Source organism: Oryx dammah, unplaced genomic scaffold (genome assembly GCF_014754425.2).
Source record: "Oryx dammah isolate SB20612 unplaced genomic scaffold, SCBI_Odam_1.1 HiC_scaffold_10, whole genome shotgun sequence".
Lineage (NCBI taxonomy): Eukaryota > Metazoa > Chordata > Mammalia > Artiodactyla > Bovidae > Oryx > Oryx dammah.
The window spans coordinates 32,147,745-32,161,998 of record NW_024070194.1 but is presented as its reverse complement, the minus strand read 5'-3'; positions in this window follow the sequence as shown (position 1 = coordinate 32,161,998).

Genomic DNA, 14,254 nt, shown 5'->3' with positions numbered 1-14,254 from the left:
TCTGCAGTGATTTTGGAGTCCCCCAAAAATAAAGTCAGCCACTGTTTCCACTGTTTCCTCATCTATTTGCCATGAAGTGACGGGACTGGATGCCATGATCTTAATTTTCTGAATGTTGAGATTTAAGCCAACTTTTTCACTCTCCTTTTTCACTTTCATCAAGAGGCTCTTTAGTTCTTCTTCAATTTCTCATCTGCATATCTGAGGTTGATATTTCTCCCAGCAATCTTGATTCCAGCTTGTGCTTCATCCAGCCCAGCATTTTTAATGATGTACTCTGCATCGTGAGATGCATCATAAGTTAAATAAACAGGGAGACAATATACAGCCTTGATGTACTCCTTATCCTTCTTGGAACCAGGCTGTTGCTCCACGTCCAGTTCTAACTGTTGCTTCCTGATCTGCATACAGGTTTCTCAAGAGGCAGGTGAGGTGGTCTGATCTTCCCATCTCTTTCAGAATTTTCCATAGTTTATTGTGATCCACACAGTCAAAGGCTTTGGCATAGTCAATAAAGCAGAAGTAGATGTTTTTCTGGAACTCTCTTGCTTTTTTGATGATCCAGCAGATGTTGGTAATTTGATCTCTGGTTCCTCTGCCTTTTCTAAAACCAGCTTGAACATCTGGAAGTTCACAATTCACGTATTGCTGAAGCCTGGCTTGGAGAATTTTGAGCATTACTTTACTAGCATGTGAGATGAGTCCTATTGTGCCGTAGTTTGAGCATTCTTTGGCATTGCTTTTCTTTGGGATTGGAATGAAAACACCTTTTCCAGTCCTGTGGCCACTGCTGAGGTTTCCACATTTGCTGGCATATTGAGTGCAGCACTTTCACAGCAACATCTTTCAGGATTTGGAACAGCTCAACTGGAATTCCATTACCTCCAGTAGCTTTGTTTGTAGTGATGCTTTCTAAGGCCCACTTGACTTCACAATCCAAGATGTCTGGCTCTAGATGAGTGATCACACCATCGTGATTATCTGGGTCGTGAAGATCTTTTTTGTACAGTTGTTCTGTGTATTCTTGCCACCTCTTTTTAATCTCTTTTGGTTCTGTTAGGTCCTTGTCCTTTCTGTCCTTTATTGTGCCCATCTTTGCATGAAATGTTCCCTTGGTATCTCTAATTTTCTTGAAGAGATCTCTAGTCTTTCCCATTCTATTGTCTTCCTCTATTTCTTTGCACTGATCACTGAGGAAGGCTTTCTTATCTCTCCTTGCTATTCTTTGAATTCTGTATTCAAATGGATATATCTTTCCTTTTCTCCTTTGCTTTTTGCTTCTCTTTTTTTCACAGCTATTTGTAAGGCCTCCTCAGACAGCCATTTTGCTCTTTTGCATTTCTTTTTTTCTTGGGGATGGTCTTGATTCCTGTCTCCTGTACAGTATCATGAACCTCCATCCATAGTTCATCAGGCACTGTATCAGATCTAGTCCCTTAAATCTATTTCTCACTTCCACTGTATAATTGTAAGGGATTTGATTTAGATCATACCTGAATGGTCTAGTGTTTATCCCTACTTTTTTCAATTTCAGTCTGAATTTGGCAATAAGGAGTTCATGATCTGAACCACAGTCAGCTGCCATTCCCTTCTCCAGTGGACCACATTTTGTCAGAACTCTCCACCATGACCTGTCCATCTCGGGTGGCCCTACACAGCATGGCTCATAGTTTCATTGAGTTAGACAAGGCTGTGGTCCATGTGATTAGATTGGTTAGTTTCTGTGACTGTGGTTTTCAGTTTGTCTGCCCTCTCATGGAGAAGGATAAGAGGCTTATGGGAATGGCAAACCACATCAGCATTCTTGCCTTGAGAACCCCATGAACAGTATGAAAAGGCAGAAAGGTATGACACTGAAAGATGAGCCCGCCCACCCCAGGTCAGTAAGTGTCCAATATGCTACTGGAGAAGAACAGAGAAATAGCTCCAGAAAGAATGAAGAGGCTGAGCCAAAGCTGAAACGACACCCAACTGTGGATGTGCCTGGTGGTGAAAATAAAGTCCAATGCTGTAGAGAATAATATTGCATAGGAACCTAGAATGTTAGGTCCATGAACCAAGGTAAATTGGAAGTGGTCAAACAAGAGATGGCAAGAGTGAACACCAACATTTTCAGAATCATGAACTAAAATGGATGGGAATGGGTGAATTTAATTCAGATGACCATTATATCTATTACCATGGGCAAGAATCCCTTAGAAGAAATGGAGTAGCCCTCACAGTCAATGAAAGAGTCCAAAATGAAGTACTTGGGTGCAATCTCAAAAACAACAGAATGATGTGGATTCATTTCCAAGGAAACAATTCAGTATCACAATAATCCAAGTCTATGCCCCAAACACTAATGCCAAAGGAGCTGTAATTGAATGGTTCTGTGAAGACCTATAAGACCTTCTAGAACTAACACCAAAAAGAAACTCCTTTTCATTTAGGGCACTGGAATGCAAACATAGGAAGTCAAGAGATATCTGGAATAACAGGCAAGTCTGGCCTTGGAGTACCAAATGAGGCAGGGCAAAAGCTAACAGAGTTTTGCCAAGAGACTACACCGGTCATAGCAAACATCCTTTTCCAACAACACAAGAGACAACTCTACACATGGATGTCACCAGACGGTCAATATCGAAATCAGATTGATTAAATTCTGTGCAGCTGAACATTAAGAAGCTCTATATCTATATTATACTCAAATCCTGTGATAAGCTGTAATTGATATGTAGAGAATATATATATATATATATATATATATACACACACACACACAGAATAGAATTTACTCAACCATAAAAAACAACAAATTAGTGCCATTTGTAGCAACACAGATGCAACTAAAGATTATCATACTAAATGAAGTAAGTCAAAAGGACAAATATGACATGATATCACTTATATGTGCAATCTGAAATATGACACAAATGAAGCTGTCTATGAGACAGAGGACAAAATCAGCGACACGGAATAGACTGGTGCTTTTCAGGGGCAAGGGAGTTTGAAGAGTGTCAGAGAAGGAGTTTGGAATTAGCAGATGCAAACTATTATACAGAGAATGGATAAACAACAGGGTCCTACCCTATAGCACAGGGAACTATATTCAATATTCCATGATAAGCCATAATTTATATAGAAAGAACATATACAAATATGTATATATATATATAACTGAGTTTGTTTATTACTGTACAGCAATAGTTAACACATTGTAATTCAACTATACTTTAATAAAAAGTAAATTTAAAAAAATTCTATCTCTTATTCAGTTTGTCTATTCTTCTCCCAAGTTCTTTGAGCATTTTTACAAACATTACCTTGAACTCTTTATCCAGTAGATTGCTTATCTCCACATCACTTAGTTCTTCTTCTGGGGTTTTAGCTTCTTCCTTCATTTGGAACTTATTTCTCTGTCTCTTAACTCCACCTAACTTGTTATTTTTATTTCCATGTGTTTCGTAAGTTAATTTTATTTTCCAGTCTTAGAGAAATGGCCTTTTGTAAGAGATGCCCTATGCCTCCCAGCAGCACACTCCTCTACTCACCAGATCTATACACTCTACGGGTGTTTCCTATGTGGGTTGTGTGGCCCTTCTGTTGTGGTAGGCTAACTACTTTGGGTCGTCTGGTACATGTTGCTTGTCCCCGGTCTGGTTGGTTGCCAGGCCCTACTTTGCACAGACTGCTGGCTGCTGGTGGGTGGGGCTGGGTCACAAAGTGACTGGCTATGCAGCGCTGGTTCCCTAGGCTAGTGCTGGCCCACTGGTGAGTGAAACTGGGTTCCAGAGTCAGAGGCTGAGGGGGTGGGAGAAGTGGATCTAGTGTTGACATGTTGATGGGTGGTGTCCATTCCCAATACAGCTGGCTGTGTGGTCTGAGATGTCTCACACCTAGTGCTGACCCACTGGTTAGTGGTGCTGGATCCCAGGGCAGCTGGCTGAGGATTCCAAGGTGTCTTGGAGCTGGTATCAGCCTGTTAATTGGTGTGTCTGGCACCCTGGAAGGGCTCCCTGTGGTAATGTCAGCCTGCTGATGGGCAGACAAGTCCCTGAGTCTCTGGCTACAGGCCTCTGTGTGTCCTGGAGTTGACCCCCTGGTGGACAGGGCTAGGTCCCAGCAACTAGCAGGGTAGCCCCAGAAGTCCATAACTAGTGCTGATGAACTGGTGGGCAGGGCTAGATCCTGGGCCCTCTAGGGCAGCTGTGTGTTCATGCTGGTAGGAGGGGCTGCGTCCCTATCTGACTAGCTTCTTAGCCTGAGGTTTCTCAGTTCATGTGCAAACCGCCTAGTGGACAAGGCTTTATCCAAGTGCTAATAAGCTAGAGAGAGGATTCCAAAATAATGCTTGCCACCACCAGAATCCTCATAGATGGCTGCTGTTTGGGGATGTGCTGTGCTAAGCTTAGTTGCTCAGTCATGTCCGACTCTTTGCAACCCCATGAACTTCAGTCCCCCAGGCTCCCCTGTCCATGAGGATTCTCTAGGCAAGAATACTAGAAAGGGTTGCCATGCCCTCCTCCAGGGGATCTTCCCAACCCAGAGATCAAACCCAGGTTTCCCACATTGCAGGTAGATTCTTTACAGCCTGAGCCACCAGGGAAGCCCAAGAAAACTAGAGTGGGTAGTCTATCCCTTCTCCAGGAGAACTTCCCAACCCAGGATTCAAACTGGGGCCTCCTGCATTGCAGGTGGACTCTTTGCCAACTGAGCTACCAGGGGAGGTTTAACCACCACCTAAACTGCTCAGAACTCCTTAAAACACCCATACCCCAGCATTTGCATTTTGCCTAAAGAAACAGGTGTTGGGAGGCATGAGGGGAAAATAGAACTTTCTGTACCACTAAGCAGATAAGATCGCATGTCAGTCAGTGTGAATCTTCAGCTAATGACACCAGAACAAAAGCATTCACTGCTTCCCCAAAGAGGATAAGAAATAATCCACTACTACAGATAGAAGAGTGAGATCCCGCTTTATATATTGTGAAAACTGTGAGGACGGGTGCCACCTGTCCAGCCCCAAGGCGAGACTTTCTCCCTGACCCCAAAGCGCAGTTGGACTAGCTGACACCTCAACGAAATTTTAATATGAAAATGAACACAGCAATTGACCATGGCCCCTACTCTTTAAGCTTTTTTTTTAAGCTTTCTCTTTCTGTATCCTTCCCTCCTAATTTTCATGAGGATAAAGGACAAGAAGCTGGAGCTTCACCCTTTACCTTACAGTCTGTTTGGGCTAGCAAATTCCTAGCTGAGCCTTCTAAACAAAACAGGTTTTCAAACATGGGGCAGGGTGAGGAAGGAGGGAAGGCAGGAGAAATCAAAAGGATTTTACCCCTGCTTTCCCCAGTAGACCCTCCCTGATCCACAGGGGAACATTATCACCAATAGCCATTGCACACCCACTGTATGCCTGTCATCTGCTAGGTCTTCAAAAGACGTTCTCACATGCTGGTTGGGGAAGAAAATATGCAAAGTAGGAACCCTAAGTGTGGCTGTTGCTGAGAAATAGGTACAGGGCACAGGTGGGGATTCCAAAGGAAAGTCTATAACAAGGGGGGGCAGAAAGAAATATTACTAGGAAGAGCCAATTCTGACCCCATGTTGGATCTGTTTCTTTAACTTTAACCTTTGCTTTTTACTGCTTTTGGTTATTTTGAGATATTTTCTCAGTCTGCTGGCTTTCTGAAAAAAGTCATAGTCCTTGACTTAATACTTCATCTCTGATTCATTGGCCTACTGTGCAGCAAGCAGAGCAAGCTTGGACTCAGTGACCGAAAGACTTCATTTTTAAAAATAGTGACTTTACAGAATAGCCATCATCAAAAAGTCTACAAACAATAAATGCTGGAGAGGGTATGGAGAAAGGGAATGCTCTTACACTGTTGGTGGGAATGTAAATTGATACAGCCACTATGGAATACGGTATGGAGGTTCCTTAAAACACTAGGAATAAAACTACCAGATGACCCAGCAATCCCACTCCTAGGCATATGCAGCGTATACCCTGAGGAAACCAAAATTGAAAAAGACACATGTACCCTATTGTTCCCTGCAGCACTATTTACAATAGCTAGAACATGGAAGCAACCTAGATGTCCATTGACAGATGAATGGATAAAGAAGTTGTGGTACATATACACAATGGAATCTTAGCCATAAAAGGAATGCATTTGAGTCAGTTCTGATGAGGTGGATGAACCCAGAACCTATTATACAGAGTGAAGTAAGTCAGAAAGAGAAAGATAAATATCGTATCCTAATGCATATATATGGAATCTAGAAAAATGGTACTGAAGAATTTATTTACAGGGCAGCAATGGAGAAACAGACATAGAGAATAGACTTATGGACATGGGGAGAGGGGAGGGGAGGGTGAGAAGTATGGAAAGAGTAACATGGAAACTTACATTACCATATGTGAAATAGATAGCCAATAGGAATTTGCTGTATGGCTCAGGAAACTCAACAGGGGCTCTGTATCAGCCTGGAGGGATGGGATGGGGAGGAAGATGGGAGGAGGTTCAAAGGGAAGGGATATACCTGTATACCTGTGGCTAATTCATGTTGAGGTTTGACAGAAGACAACAAAAATTCTGTAAAGCAATTATCCTTCAATTAAAAAAAAACAGTGACTTTTGAATGTTGCTAGATAAGTTGCCTCTCTAATTGAGGGAGCAGCAGGAACACAGGTACTGAAGGTGAAACACCCTGGTGCTGCTCTGGAAATGGCTAGAAAATAAGGGCTAAAGAGTTACTGAGGCAGGGAATGGGCAAATGTGCATATCATGAGAATTGACTTTCATGAGAATGGATTGAGATTTCAGCAATAGACTTGGACAGAGATGAGGAGGCCTGATTTAGACAGAGAGAGGTATCAGCCAACTGGAGTTGTGAAGGCCCTCCTGGTAACTGCTCCAATTGAGCTAGGAAGGAAGAGAGAGAAAGGAAAAGGACTCCAAAGTTCTTGGTGTCAGTAGCTGGGGGATAGGTATTGACAGACATCCTTTCTTTTGCCACACTCTACCCAGCACATGCCTCCACCTATCTCTTACCTTGGGGGACTGTGACTATTTGGTAACTTAAGATGTTTGCAGATTTTTGTCTTTACTTCCCCTCTTACCTTGGACATTTTTGGTTTGCCAAAGCAGAAGGAACTTGCCTGCAGGCTCTTTTCACAAGGACCTTTGCTTCCCAAAGCACCTGAGCTGTTTATGTTTTTTGTTGAGGTGACCTGGAGGGTAAGAGAAGGAAGTGAAACAAGAAGGGGGCAGGACATAGCCTTTAAAAAAATAACATTGCCCAAGGACATGGTCCAAGATGGCGGATGAGCCAACTCCCATTATAACACATCAGCAAGCTAAATAACATGACTCCTGGTACCCTGATAGTTTCAAGGCCAACCATAAGGTCAAAAGTAGGTAGCTGTCCCAATTTCTGGAAATCCTCATCCCTTCCCTAAAATATCTGGCCTTTTCATACTGTTCATGGGGGTTCTCAAGGCAAGAATACTGAAGTGGTTTGTCATTCCCTTTTCCAGTGGACCAGCCACCTCATGCGAAGAGTTGACTCATTGGAAAAGACTCTGATGCTGGGAGGGATTGAGGGCAGGAGGAGAAGGGGACGACAGAGGATGAGATGGCTGGATGGCATCACTGACTTGATGGACGTGAGTCTGAGTGAACTCTGGGAGTTGGTGATGGACAGGGAGGCCTGGCATGCTGCGATTCATGGGGTCGCAAAGAGTCGGACACGACTGAGTGACTGAACTGAACTGAACTGAAAATATCTGGAATACTCCTCCCAAACGTTGTTGTTTAGTCACTAAGTCCTGTCTCAGTTCAGTTCAGTTCAGTTGCTCAGTCATGTCTGACTCTTGGTGACCCCATGACTACAGCACGCCAGGCTACCCTATCCATCACCAACTCTCAGAGCTTACTCAAACTCATGTCCATTGAGTCAGTGATGCTATCCAACCACCTCATCCTCTGTCGTCCCCTTCTCTTCCTGCCTTCAGTCTTTCCCAACATTAGGGTCTTTGTCCAGTGAGTCAGTTCTTCGCATCTGGTGGCCAAAGTTTTGGAGTTTCAGCTTCATCAACAGTCCTTGCAATGAATATTCAGGACTGATTTCTTTTAGGATGAACTGGTTGGATCTCCTTGCAGTCCAATGGACTCTCAACAGTCTTCTCCAACACAACAGTTCAAAAGTTCAAAACTCTTCCAGTTGGTGGTGGCTTATTAGTTCCGTGTTCCTTACCAGGACCTCCTGTTGTAAAACAACTCATGCACATGGTTACTATGGTACCTGGCAGGGTGGGCAGTTTCAGTCAGTGTGCTTCCCCTAACAACTCCCCCCAAGAGGCTTGGTACTCAAGATACTTCTTGGGAATTTGGTGGAGGTCTCTTTCTTCTGTAACTTTTTCCTGCTATGCATGGGCTAAGCCTGGCCTGCCTAGTAGAGCAGAAGTCTCTCTATCTTATCTAAGTCAAAGTATTCTGTGCCTGAAACCAGCATTCACCCTTGTAGGAACAGCAATTTAGCTTGAAACTGTTGGGCCCTGTAAGAGATGAAATAGACAGATGAAATAGGCCTCCTGTTTGGAGGCCTAACAAGATGGTCATCACTGGGCCCCGGAAACAGAAGGCAACATTTGAGGTGAGGGCTGCAGGGTGTGTGACTTTCTTCTGATGGTAGTGAGGCAACAGAGCAGTGCTCCAGGAATCTTGTGCTCAGCCTGAAGTTACCATCCTTCACCAGGTTGGGGGCCCCAGTTCTGCAGAAGAACTCAAATACATTGTTATGTGTATTTCTTGAGCAGGAACTAGGACCCAGCCTCAAGGCCATACCATCATTTGATTGCTCCTTCTTTATTTTTTGTTTCCTCTCCCTTCCATGATCAGCAACTGTTTGAATCTGCCCTTTGGGACTCAGGGAAGGTGAAGGAGGCTGAATGAAGCCTATATCCTACAAACAAGAAATGGGGAACAGAGAATGGATCTGTACTCCAGAGCCCCACGGAGTCCTGCTCAGTTTTAATTCAGAGAACTGGGCAACTATGACTCTGATAAATTCCTATCAAAATGGGGCACAGGACTGCCTCAGTTTGGAGAATAGACATAGAAATGGAAGTATTTCTGAGTTCTAAGTCTTAGATCTGAGTCTTGATGATTAAAATCTCAATACCTTGGTTTGCCATTTTGGTGTAACACACCCAATTAGAAGTAGTTAGAAAAGTGACAACTGGAATTTTAATAGACAATATAAATCCCATTTCTTTTCAGAAGAATTGGCCTGAAACCCAGTCCAACTGGCACTTCAGGGAGACTTGTAGCCAGGTAGCCAGTTGTCTAGTTTTATAAAAAAGTACGGTTGCAGTTACTAGCTGCCAGCAGACATTGTTGTGAAAATGTTCGGCAGTATCCAAGCCTGACACGACTCAGAAAACTCAAGCTTTTAGCAGTAGAAGGACTAGTCTGAAATTGCATCCATAGTGTCACCTAGTTATTTCCTTGGGTGTCTGAACCATAGCTACTCTATCTTGACTTTTAATATTCTCCTTAATAGCCAATGCAGATGTCACCCTAAACGATGTCAGAGTTTCTCTAGGTATGAGAAGATATAAGAACTGGGACTCATAAAATCTTCTCCTGAAAAGATCTAACTATCTGAAGGCCTGTTCACAAGTTTTCCCCATAGCACAGAGTGCCTTATTACTGATTTTCACCCTGAATTCCTTTCAAGGGTATTGAAGGTCAGCAGCTGCAGTGGCCATGATTTAATCTTTGAAGAGATAAATGGCAAGTGCCAATTTCCAGTTGGCAGGGTTCCTTCTTGGTCATAAACTTGACCATGATTTGGGGGTAGGGGGGCATTTCATGACCATTTCATCCCACGGTGGTGAGAATGCTCATTTTCAGGTCTGACAAAGATTTTGCTGACAGGCCATTCAATGTGCTGTTCCTGGACTAGCCCATAAAATTGTATCCAAAATTCTCTGGACCACCTGTCTTAACTAGCCTCTCGGTCCAGGAAAACATTCCCTCTTACTGCTTCTTCTGGTATCTAGAGTTACACTGTTACCATCATCGATTTCATATGCAACTATATATTATTTCATCAGAGAATCAGTCACACATTTGGCAGGGTTGTTGCTGTTTAGTCGCTCAGTCCTGTCTGACTCTGCAACCCCATGACTGTTGCCTGCCAGGCTCTTCTGTCCATTGGGTTCTCCAGACAAGAATACTGGAGTAGGTTGCCATTTCCTTCTCCAAGGTTTGCTCCTAGTGTGAAAGTGAAAATGTGAAAGTGCAGTCGCTCAGTTGTGTCTGACTTTTGGTGAATCCATGGACTGTACCTACCAGGCTCCTCCATCCATGGGATTTTCCAGGCAAGATTACTGGAATGAGTTGCCATTTCCTTCTCCAATGGCAGTGTAAGGATCAGCAATTTTGTAAAACAGGCGAAAACAAATAACATAGCCAGCAGTATTAGTAAAGTCATAAGTAAGAATTAAGCTAAGAGCTTCCATTAGATGTAGCCCAGTAAGGAGGAGCCTGGTAGGCTGCAGCCCATGGGGTCGCTAAGGGTCGGACACGACTGAGCGACTTCACTTTCACTTTTCACTTTCACGCATTGGAGAAGGAAATGGCAACCCACTCCAGTGTTCTTGCCTGGAGAATCCCAGGGACGGGGGAGCCTCATGGGCTGCCGTCTATGGGGTCACAGAGACAGACACGACTGAAGTGACTTAGCAGCAGCAGTATATCCCAAGTCATCTGACTTAGACTATTCTGTAATCTTTATCTTCTAGGGAAATTGTATATTGGCACTGTCTATAAGGCACAAAGCCCAGTATTCTAGTGTTTTTAGACTGATTATCATTAGTATAATATAATTCTTCCCAACATAGAGGAGACTTTAAACCTAAATTGCCATAGCCTGGTGTTAATCTATATAAATCCATCCCATAATTGAGGGAGATTTTTTCCTTTGCTGAAACTTTGCTTGTTGCTCTAATTGAGCTTTAGTAACAGAAGAAAACTCAAGTTCATGACCAGGGTCAGAGCAGGCTTTATTGGCCATGTGAGGGGATCTCATCTAGTAATATCAATGGTGACCTATACATGACTATAACTTTCCTTTTAAAGTAAATTTCTTCAGGGCCAACCAATTTGAGCATTGGAATAGAGAAATTCACCAAGGTAACCCAGAACCACACACAGGTAATTGGCCACAATCCCAACAACTGGATTGATTTCTAAAACTAGCATAGGATCATGCCTATGACAAAAAAAATATTTGATTTATATGTAAAGGTCCAAGAAGTCAAGAAAATATTATAAATAATTATACAAATCAGGTCCAGCATCTTGGGTAAGCTGTTTATTTCTGATGTCTTTTTCTTGTCCTGGGGTAATGCAGTTTCTCCTCTGAAAAGAAGGTCCTTCCCTCCAGTTTGGAGACAGTCCCTTAAATTATGTCTTTTTCCAGTCCTGTTTGTGGATTGTGAGGCATCTGATCTTTGTCAAAAGATAGGTTACTGAAATAAGCTTCAGAAACAAATTTAGGGTATCTTTTAATAATTCAATTAAATTTTAAATTAATATACCCTAACAGCAAAGAACTATCCAGGAAATGAATCAGATACTGACCTTTATTAACAAACTGGGATTTAACATTCATTGAAACATCCTTTTCTCCCTAAAATCACCCTCATTTTTACCAAATATAACCAAATTAAGACTAGTTTGTTTGTGAAATAGGTCTGGTCTCAATAAACTTGGCCTGAAGATATATATAACCATAACTGATCATAGAGTTTTTACTTTGCTGAAACTTTTATAGAGTCTCAGGCTGAACTTTTCAAACAAAACCTTTCAGGGATAGGAAAGTTTTACCAAAGGCTTATCACAGATTTCACCTAACAAATCTATGTGAATTCCTCTCTTTTCAAGGTCTTAAAAATTCCTTGAGACTTCTGTACTGGTTAGTAACATAACCTTCTTAACTTATTTGATAAAGTTACTGGAAACCTAAGAGTTTCCAATCTCTGAAGTGGTCAGGTAGACAAGATAAACAGGTAAACAGATTTCCATCTGTTTATAAAGTGTAATTTTACCAAATTATTGTCATAATTAGTTTGAGGGGAAGGTTTTCCCTACTCCCAGGAAACACAGATTCAAACCCACAACTTTTCGGATAAAAACCATAAAAGTTATAAGCATATTTAGCAGTTCAGTTCTTCTGTTAACCTTTTTAAAGTCATCAGGCTTCTCCTTAGAATACTGGAACATGTCAGAATTTTAGGAAATCCATATAATTTCTAGGATATCTATATTAGTTATACTTATCTTACAATATAACCTGAGAGGATTTATTACTCATCTGATAATATTTCCCATGTAATTTAACCAACCAAATAAACCCAATTAATTTACATCTCTCTTTGGGATGTTTCAGGGGCCCTTTGAAGCATCCCAACGGTAGCTAAAGGTCACAAGAACTTTAATAGAACTTGATTTAGGAAATTTTGTCCAAAAAATATCAAAAGGGTTTAGAACATTCAGTCAGATCTAGCCAATGCTGATGGGTGTGTCACTTAGCCTGCCGATATCTTACAATGGGTGTACATACAGAGGCTCAAAGTCCAGTCAAAATCAATTCCACCATCTCGGACCTAGTTGGCTTTAACCAGTTTTCCTATAACTGAGTCATTCCTAATGAAATCCACTTACCCAGTGAATTTTAATCCAATTTTAGGAAATCTTGATCATGTATAATTCTTTTCAGTAATTTTTTATATCTTCTTCTACTGAAAACACATCTTAGTTTCCCTAAAGTATTTTCCACAATGAGATACATTTCTGGCTGACAAATCTGTAACAGAATACAGTCTTATTTGACCTCTAGTAAACCTAGGTACAGCTTCCCTGGTGGCTCAGATGGTAAAGCATCTGCCTACAAAGCTGGAGACCCAGGTTCAATCCCTGAATTGGGAAGATCTCCTGGAAAAAGAATGGCAAGCCACTCCAATATTCTTGCCTGGAAAATCCCATGGACAGAGGAGCCTGGGCGGCTACAGTCCATGGGGTTGCAAAGAGTTGGACACGACTGAGCGACTTCACATTTCACTTCAAACCTAGGTACAACGAAGTATTATACTTATTGATGGTTTGAAAAACCAGGTATTAACTTAATACTGAATATTTCCCAATTCACATGAATCCGGAATTCATTTAGCTTAATTTAGAATTGTTTGCTTTGTAAGCACTTATATTTTTTAAGCCAATTAAATAATTAAGTATTATCCAGAGACAAAGACATACCAAGAGAGACACATATTCAGACAGATACAACGTGAGATCTAGCTTCATTTCTAAACTTACTCGTGAATTAGATATTACAGTACAAAATTTACTAGTTTATAAATAATAATTGGAGTAAATAAAATTTTTAAAGTCTTCTTCCCGTTTTTCCTCAGTCTCAGGAGTTAGAGATGACCTACATAAGTGTTCCTGAGGGCCCTGGTCTCAAGGCGCAGGAAAAGAAAATCAAGTTCTAACAAAATGGCGGCAGGTCTAAACCAAATGTTGGCCACACAAAGCCAAATGGCCATCACAAATTACAACACAGAACACAGAGTATAAAACACATACATCAACCTGGCAGTCCTAAAGACACTCCCTTAAATACAAGATTACAGTCTCTCAGAAAACATCCAGTAGAGACATAGAACTTCAGATCCAAGTACTAACAGAGTAAGTGAAAATATCTCCGGTCTTCAAAGATTTCAAAGGGAGAAAAGGAAGCCAGGTTGAAAGAAGAAGGGAGGAGGTGGGAGAGGGAGCAAAATGGGTGGCCTTTCTGATATCTCTTGCAGATACCCAGGCATTAAGGGACTTTACCCTGAGCCTCCAAGAGAAGGGGATACTGGAATTCGGCCCTACCAGAAACCAGATCAGAACAGAACAGAACCAGAATTCGAGTTCCCTGCCAAGAGGAGGTGATCAGCCTCCAATCCTCAGCTCAGGCTGAGGCTCTTCGACCAGAATCCTGCGTCCAAGACCGGGGTACTAGAAAAAAAGGATAGGATAGGAAGAGTTAAAGAGAGGAAAAAGAGAGGGGAGGCGAGAGGTCAATAAAGTCTCTTGTTCCTTACCCAGTCTGGGCACTCTGGCTAGTTGTCTGCATCAGGAGGAGACCAGGGAAAAAAGGGTCCAGTTGCGGCCACTGGTCTGGTCCATCAGCAGGCAAGCTAGTCCCCAAG